Raw genomic sequence first — 9,337 nt, 5'->3', positions numbered from 1 at the left:
GGGAGTCGGGGTTCTCCTCTGATAACAGTTCGCCTGGGTCATAGGGCGCCACATCCCTGTGGGGATGCGGAGAGCTTTTGAAGTTCCAAAGCTCTTTTTGCGTCAGATTCAGAGCCGGTATGTTTCAGCAGTTCTGTTTACTCCTGTAGGGATCCACCCAGATAGGGGGCCCAGGTGCGTGGTCAGTTGTGACAGGTGGTCCAGAGCCATGGCGGGGACCACCACTACAGCCGGTCGTGCTTCCACAGCTCCCTCTTCTTTGCCAGAACTAGTTGGGCTGTGAATCTGTGTCTGGGGTCCACAGTTCTCAGAACCGCAAATATTGTGTTGTTTTGATCTGACACTGCTACTGTTCTGCTTCTATCACTGGGCAGTTGTGGGTGGGGTGAGCTTTGGGAGGATAGAGATGGGGTGGCTCGTCTCAGTGCTTAAGCCTTCTGTTCTCTGCTCAGCAGTGAGAGCTTAAACCACTGTTTTCAGCCTTCTCCCCTCAGTCTTTTCTCCGAGGTATGTGCCATGAGCGTTGGTTTTAGCCGTGTTATATGCTGCCTCCTCAGCCCTGTGGGCCATAAGCAGAGTTCTTCCCTCTCTTGCATCTGCGGTAGTTCCTGGATGCAGCGAGCTCGTAGCAGTGAGCTAGGTCTACATCCTGCGCTCACGTGGCTCTGTCTCCACACTTCTACCTTCCCCCCTCCCCCGCTTGCTCGATTCTCCCACCTTTAGGTGAATTCAGTGGTGGACCTCTTCGTCTTGCCTGTCTGCTGTGCAGGGAGTCCTTTGTGGAATTATTGTTTTTTGGTTAGTTGTAAATTCCAGGGGAGCTTTACAGAGGCTCACCTCATGCCGCCATTTTAATCTATTCCTCTTGAAATGTGTTTATTAAAGTAATTTTCACCAAAAGTATAACATATTAATATGTATTAAATAATGTTTCTTCCTTATCACTAGTAAGTTTTTATTACATTCTGTGTTGTTTGGGGATTTCCCGAATTTTGAATGAGATATCTTTTACTCTTAAAAGCTCTTATTACATTCTACGTTATTCAGGGATTTCCCTGATTTCAAATGAGGTATTTTTTGCTCTTAAAAGCTCTTATTATGCTCCACGTTGTTTGTCAATTTCTCTAATTCTCAAACCATGTTAGAGTGAAACCATAGCATGTCCTAGGATTCCGTGTTGTACGAGGTTTTTCCTCGATTCTCGAATAGTGTTAGAGCGAAACCATGTTATAGAAGTGCTGTTATATGGGGATTACCTGTATTTCATTCTTCATTTTGTTTATTGAGTCCTTAATCTGCAGAAATAGTTTTTTTTTTCAATTTCAATCTCTTTGGTAAAATGTTCATTTTGTTTGATTGTGTTTCTGAGTTCATTAAACTAACTGCCTTTTTGTGTTTTTTTTGTATCTTGTTGAGTTTTTTTCACAACTGCAATCTTGAATTCTCTGTCATTTAAGTCACATATTTCCATGTATTTAAATTCATAATCTGTAGTCTTTTAATTTTCTTTATGAGATGCCTTGTTATCTTGGTTATTCATGGCAATTAATGAATTATTATTTCTCTCTCAAAGCATCTACAGGAGTGGTTCTACAACTGGTTGATATGAGGAAGTCTTTATTTTGTTTTCCAGTAGGTGTTGGTGGAATATTTTATTTTCTCTCCCACTGCAGCCTTTTATTCTCTCTCAAACTGTAGTGTTATATTTTCTCTTGCAGTGTTCTGGCTTCTCACGTGATGGGTGGGGTTTCCCTGGAAGGTGGGATTCTCCTCTCTGAGCAGGTCACCTGGGCCTCAAGGCACTGCCACCTTGTGGGTGTGTGGAGAGCTTCTGAATCTCAAATCTCTTCCTGCAACCAGATTCAGAGGCTGTGTGTTTCCGCAGCTCTGTTTGCCCCTGCAGGAATTTGCCCAAGTTGGTGGGAACAGGGAGGGGTGGGTTGGGTTGTGAGAGGTGGCTGTGAGCGATGGCAGTGACCACCAGCCCAGCCTATTCTGCACTCAGGGCTCCCTCACCTTTGCCAGAACTAGTTGGGCTGCAAGTCCTTGGCTGTGGGTTGCAGTTCTCAGAACTGTAAATATTCTGTTCTTTTGATCTGACACTGCTATGGTTCCGCTTCTATCACTGGGAAGGTAGGGAGAGATAGGTTAAGTACTGTACCTTATCCTTCCATCCTCTGCTTGACAGTGAGGGCTTAAACCACCTTTTTCACCCTTCTTCCCTCAGTCTTTGCTCTGAGGTTTCTGCTATTAGCATTGGGTTCAGCCATGTTATATGCTAATCCCTCAGATGGGACTGTGGGCTATAAGTGGAGCACTGGTAGTCAGAATTCTTCCCTCTCCTGCAACTGCAGTAGCTCTGGAATACAGGGAACTTGGAGCTCCGAACTCCTGGTCTGCTCCTGTGTTGGTGTGGCTTGCGCCTCAACACTTCCTGCTTCCCTTCTCCTCTGCTTGCCCAATTTGCCCACCTTCAGATGATTTCAGTTGTGTGCCTCTTAGTCTTGCCTGTCTGCTGCGCAGGGAGTCCTTTGTGGAATTATAGTTGTTCAATTTGTTGTAAATTCCAGGGGGGATTTCAAGAGGCTCACCTCATTCTGCCGTTTCTATGACATCATCACGACATTGTTCTTAGTAATATTTTTTTCCGATCTATCTCCTTGGGCAAGGGAAACAAAAGAAAAAATAAACCAATGGGACTACATGAGAGTAAAAGTTTGTTGCACAACAAAGGAAACAACCAACAAAATGAAAAGAGAGCGTACTCGATGGAAGAAAATATTCTCCAATGATACAGCAAATAAGGGTTTAATATCCAAAATTTATATAGAACTCATACAGTTCAACACCAAAAAACTAATTCAGGTACAAAATGAGCAACCTACCTGTATAGATATTTCTACATAGAGGACATACACATGCCCAATAGACATATGAAAAAGTGCTCAACATCACTAATCATCAGAGAAATGCAAATTAAAAGTACAATGATATATCACCTCACACCTGTCGAGATCACCATTTTCAAGAAACAAGTGTTGGTGAGGATGTGGACAAAAGAGAACCCTTATGCACTGTCATGCAGGTTGGCATGCAGGGTCTCTAGTCCTGCTCCCCACACAAGAACGCAGGATATGGCGGGGCCAAAAAGGAACACCAATGGAGCCATAGATAGTGTAGTCATACCACTATAGTCTTGCTGGCGGCTGGGTTGGAGACACAGGAAGCAGGAGCCACATGATCTGCAACCCGCTGTCCACTTGTCTCTGCCAAACAACCTCACTTGCTAACTGCAATCTGCCTCTCTGCAATCTGCAATCTACACTCTGCCATAGTAACTGCAATTTGCTCTTGCGAACTCAGCCACCATGTTCTTGCTAGCCCCCATTTTCTTCCAGCGTAGCCAGGGTAGTCATATTAGTGGCCAATGGCTAATTGGTAACAGCTGATGGCCAACTAGTCACAGCTGATGACCATCTACTACCTGAGCCAGCACCTTTCCATGTGAGGCTGAGAGTCTGGAAAATGCTCTCTGGGGCTCTGTCCACACAGCACTGTTGGTAGGATTGCAAATTGGTGTAGCCACTATAGAAATCAGTTTAGAAGTTCCTCAAAAAGTAAAAATGGATTTACCTTATAATACAGCAATTCCACTTCTGGGCATTTGTCGTGCGGGGCGTCTGGCGGGGTCTCTGCTCCTGCTCCCCACATAAGAACGCAGGACATGGTGAGGCCAGAAAGGAACACCCATGGAGCCATAGGTAGGGAAGTCAGACCACTATGGTCTCACTGGAAGCTGGATTCACACGACGTGCGACCTGCTGTCCGCTTTTCTGCCAACCGACCAACTCTCCTCGACTCTCCTTCACTCTCCTTCAGTCTCCTCCTTCACTCTCCTCGGCAACCCTCCGTAGCCGCGGCAGTCATATCAGTGGCCAATGGCTTAATGGCTACAGCTTATGGCCAACCAGCCGCAGCTGACAGCCGTCCACTACCCGAGCCAGCACCTCTCCACATGAGGCCGAGAGCCTGGAAACTGCTTTCTGGGGCTCTGTCCCCACACTCCACCCCTACAGGTTCTCACCTCATAATCTACACGACAAGCGTCTTCCGTTAGGGTCCCTGTGCCATATTAGACTATTGACACCTATGGACAAAAAAAAACGGTAGTCTTAGGAACCAATAATGGCAAATCCCTTCCATCTGGGAGGATACACGCTAGCTTTTTGTTCCGGGAAAGGAGGGTCGCTGCCACTGGCACCTTTCCTGGTTTGTGGTACCAGACTTTATTGCAGTGCTTGGGATCCCTTGCATAGTTTCAACATGTAATAGTACAGGGGACCCCATAATAGGCCATAGTGAGAGCACATCAGTTCCCCGCAAAATCATCACGGTATCGGGACCTCCATATACTACAGTCACTTGCGGTGGCCACTCAGTCACCACCCCTGGCGTCACTTGCAAATCATGAGTCAAACCAGCCCCCATGGGGCTATCAGGCCCAACCATCGACAGTGGGGGCTTTTGACCTGCCAGGGCTGAGTCCATTGCTGCCGTTCCCCTGCTTTCAAGCATGTGGGTGATGGCAGCAAAATATTTCCATTCCTGCCATAGCCTGGCTTTAACAGAGTCTCACTGGTGGTAACTTGTAATTGAATGGGAGCGGCCATTCGATGTAGCAGAGCTTCTACTGGTGCCGGTCCTCCCTTCCGTGGTCTCTCATTCAGGACTCTCAAGACATCCCATAGATGCGAGGCCCAGTCACGCATCGTGGGAGGGTGTTTTGACACCTGGAGACCTTGCTTCAAAAGGCCATTACAGCATTCAATCATGCCAGCTGCTTGTGGGTTATACAGAGCATGAAACAACCATTGCACGTCCATCCTGGCAGCCCAGAGCTGTACCTCTTGTCCCGTAAAATGGGTACCCCTGTTACTTTCAATGACTTGGGGGCGCCCATAGAGGACACACAGCCGTGTAACAGCGACCACTGTATGCCACTGATCTGCAGCCGGACACGGCCAAGCAAACATCAACCCCGTAGCAGTGTCCACTGCTGTAAATGCGTATATCGCATTGCGGGCCTTAGGCAGGGGTCCAATGTAATCCACTTGCCAGCGAGTGAGGGGCACCCTTCCTCGCGTTATCTACTATGTCTCCCAGGGCAGCCTCCTCTTTTGGGGACTGTCCTGGGCAAAGAGGGCACAGTCATAGCAGGCATCTGCTATCTCCTGCCATTTGAAAGGCAGACCCCAGCATCTGCTCACCTGCCACATGGTTCGGCTTCCAGTGTGCTGCAATTTCCTGTGCAGCCAATGGGGCACATCAGTGGCAGGAGCCCGTTCTAACCATGGGACCCATGCTAGGGCATTTGCTTCATCATTACCTGGGGACAGTAAAGGGGAGTGACCTGTGACATGCATTAGGGTTACCTCCTTTCTCTGCCCTAGGTCCCAGAGGTCCTGCCACATGGCTTGATCCCACAGTGGATGGTGTCCTACCAACCACTTTTGGTGTTTCCATGTAGGGAGCCACAACGTTAGGCCCCGGAACACTGCCCAGCTGTCAGTACAAATAACTAGGGGCCCAGGCTCATGGCTGATTACCATGAGCACACACAGCCCGTAATTCAGCCCATTGGCTACTCTGGACCGTCCCAGTATCAAACCAAACAGGGTCTGTTTTGGGCTGCACACCAATAGCCGTCCAAACAGCTGCAGCCCCTCGGCTAGAACCATTGGTAAACCAGGCATGCTCAGGTTCCGGGGACTGTCCTTCTTTGTAGGGCGAGGGCTCCAAGTCCTCCCCTCTAGGCAGAGCACTTGGCTCAGCCTGGGCCCCAGGACCTGTTGTAGCTCTGTGCTCAAAGGGCTTGAACTAAGGGTGCTACGTTGCTCCAAGTAGGCACCCCACTTGGCGAGGGTGGTGGTCTGTGCCACCCCCGTTTTGGGTACCTGGGTCCACGTACGCACCCACACCTGGACAGGATAGGTTGTTCGAACCACTATCCGTGCCGTTCCTGTGATGGCTTCTGTGACCACTAGGGCTGCGTACACAGCGGCCAGCTGTTTATCAGAGAGTAGCGGACCTCCGCTCCTTTCAATAATTGGGACCAAAATCTCACTGGCAACCGGAGACGCTCCTGCCGTTGCCAGAGCCCCATCCGTACCCCCCTTGGGTTACGTGAACATCAAGTTCAAATGGGCAGCCAGGGTCCACTACTTGCAGAGCCTGTGCCTGCTGCACTGCCCGTTTGGTGGCAACGAAGACTTGCTCTATAGCCTCTGTCCAATCCCATGAGGCCCCCCTTTTTAATCATGTTGTACAAGGGCCTTGCCATTTGTGCCATGTGGGGTACAAACGCCCGCCAATATCCTAGCAGACCCAAATATGTCTGCAGTTGGGAGACCTTGGTTGGCCGGGGAAAGGCTTGTATCTTATCAATAATCGCCTCAGGTATAACCTTTGTCTTACCCGACCACAGAACACCCAAAAACTTGACGGATAAGCCAGGGCCTTGGACCTTTTCCTCATTCACCGCCCAGCCGCGTGACTTCAGGTGGTGGAGAAGAGAGGGAGCCTCTTGCTCTAACTCAGAAAGAGAATCTGATGTTAAAAGAATATCATCGACATAATGAAACAAGGCCACAGAGGACGGGTGATCCCACTGTGCCAAATCCTGGGCCACAAGCCCGTGGCAGATAGTGGGGCTGTGCAAGTATCCTTGCGGAAGGACTTGAAAAGTCCACTGCCGCCCGTCCCAAGTAAAAGCAAACTGCTCTTGACAGTCGGGTGCAATGTCAATGGAGAAAAAAAGCATTGGCCACACACAGTGATATGTCCCCAGGCTGACAGTCAGATGATCTGTTAAATCATGTATTGGAGGCACTGCAGCATGCAAGGGTGGTGTCACCTTATTTAACTCCCTAGAGTCCACAGTCATTTGCCAGGTCCCATCTGGCTTCTTGACAGGCCATACTGGGGAGTTCAAAGGACTGTGTGTTGGCCTCACAATATGTGCCTTCTCCAACTCCAATATTGTACGACCAATCTCCTCCTGGCCTCCTAGCAGGTGGTACTGTCGCACTGTAACCACGCGCCAGGGTTGTTGCAACACTTGAGGAGGGTGGTGAGCATTCCCGCGTGTCACTGCTTTCACCACTCAAATCCGGAGACGGAACTGTCCTACTGACGTCTGTAAACTGAGGTCATGTAGCACATCCACCCCAAGAATATACTCCGGAACGGGGGAGACATAAACCTTGTAGGTACGAGGGGGAAGCCTTCCTATACCCAGTGGTAAGGAAACGGCTTTCACAGTCACAGTCTTTCCCCCGTAGCCATCAATGCAGATTGCTGGTCCAGGGAACAGTTCTGGGTTCCCATAAACGAGACTGCAGTCTACGCCAGTGTCAACTAGGGCCAAAACCCTCTGCACATTAGAAGGGAACCAATGTTTGGACAGTTCCACATGTGGCCTCCGGTCCCTGCTCGTCCCCTCTGACTGGGTACCTTGGCCCCACCCCTAATCAAGCTGAAAGGAGTCGTCCTCATGCGGCGGCATAAAGTCCTGGAAGGACACGGGTCGTGCTTTCCCAGACTTCTCCTTTAAGCTTCGGAATTGCTGTTCTGGACGCAACTGTTTCCAAAGTTCCAGCAGGAGTGCATTGGGTTGTTGGTATATTTTCTTCTGATCAACCCCTGCTGCCACGAGATCACGCCACATCTGTGCACGTGTTACTCTCTAAGGCCCACGACCTTGCCCCTTTACCTTTGGTTTGGGCTTCCAGGTCTCAACTGTACAGACCTCCTGTCTTAACTTTCTTCACCTCTGGCTTTCAACATCCCCTAGGGTGGCCATGGCAGTTGTAACTTCTTGGATCCGTAGCCCTACATAAGGTGTAAGAATAGCAACCAAGGATCCAAAAGCACTCTCAGGTACAGTATCCAAAACCAGAGCTCTCATGCTGGCTGTAAAAAGCTCGTCCTCCGGCCCCTGCATGTTAAGGTTAAAAATAGCATTTCTCATACCCATTTCACGGATAATTTGCATGAGATCCGTATATGAATGCCATTGACTCACCGTGTTTGGCAGTTCGCCAGCCTGTCCCCATACTGTGCATACCACAGCAGTGAGCCACTCCATTAGAGAGTGGTTGCCCTGGTCCTGGGTCAACCTATGGCAGTTCTGTAACCTTTGTTGCAGGGATGTATGCACTGTCACAAAGGCTAGTTTTTCCATCTCGCCTGGGGTTTAGAGAATGTTGTCTGCTCCCTCATCCCATAAACGTAGTAGCAAAGCCGAGACTGGCTCTCCAGGGTGCTGTCGGCACCCCCCCCCCCAGCTCCTGCCACTCAGTGGGAGTGTAAGGGGCATAGGTTGTGAACTCAGTCACAGCTGGGTTGCCGGCAGCAATGCTCCCGGGGCCCAAAGGTTGCTCACGTTTTACCCTTTGCTTCAAGATTGGCCGGGCTTTTGGGTTGGGAGCTACATTGTCTCCACTGTAGGGCCCCTCTTCTAACAGGTGGACCCGGGCTTCCAGCGCCTCCAACCGGGACACCTGGTCCAGCACCTGGGCCATTTCTTTACGCGCATTTTCCGTGTTGAGACTCAAGTCCCTGAGGAACATCCAGCCCACATGGCCGGCTGTAGCCTTCTCCTCCTCCGGCAACTGCTCAGTCAGAGCTTGCAGGGCCCTCTCCATGCTGGCCGGAGAGCCGTCCATGTCCTCCCACCCCTCCTTGGGGGTCCAACTCCTGAGAACAGTGGCCATCGAGCACCACACACTGGGCGGGGGCCACACATCCTCCTGCCCAGAGTCAGACTCCATTCCTACCTGGTTAGAATCTTGCTCATCGTGCCAGGTGTCTGAATGTGTGGAGGCCTCCGTGGAAGATGTCCACCAGGCTCGAAGCCTAAGGCCGCAGCAGGTCACCAAAATGAAGGCAACGCTGTCCATGGCCAAGAAGGTGGTGTGCCAGCTGGAGGCTTGAGTCTCCCAGGCAGACCACGCCTCCCGTTCCAGGTGTTGCTCCTCATGGGCCTCCAGAAGCTGGGCTCTCACACGCACAACCCGCTCCAACATGTTTTGGTAGGTTTTGGCCAGCACCGTATCCTGCTTACCAAACTGAGCTTTTATACGTGTAAAGTGCTCCAGTACATTCCTTAGAGTTTTAGCCGACACCATATCTTGCCGACTACGCTATGTGTCGTGCGGGGCGTCCGGCCGGGGCTCTGCTCCCGCTCCCCACATAAGAAGGCAGGACATGGTGAGGTCAGAAAGGAACACGCACGGAGCCATAGGTAGGGAAGTCATACCACTATGGTCTCACAGGA

Source organism: Rhinolophus hipposideros, assembly GCF_964194185.1.
Source record: "Rhinolophus hipposideros genome assembly, chromosome: X".
Classification (NCBI taxonomy): Eukaryota; Metazoa; Chordata; class Mammalia; order Chiroptera; family Rhinolophidae; genus Rhinolophus; species Rhinolophus hipposideros.
This window is presented reverse-complemented; position numbering follows the sequence as displayed.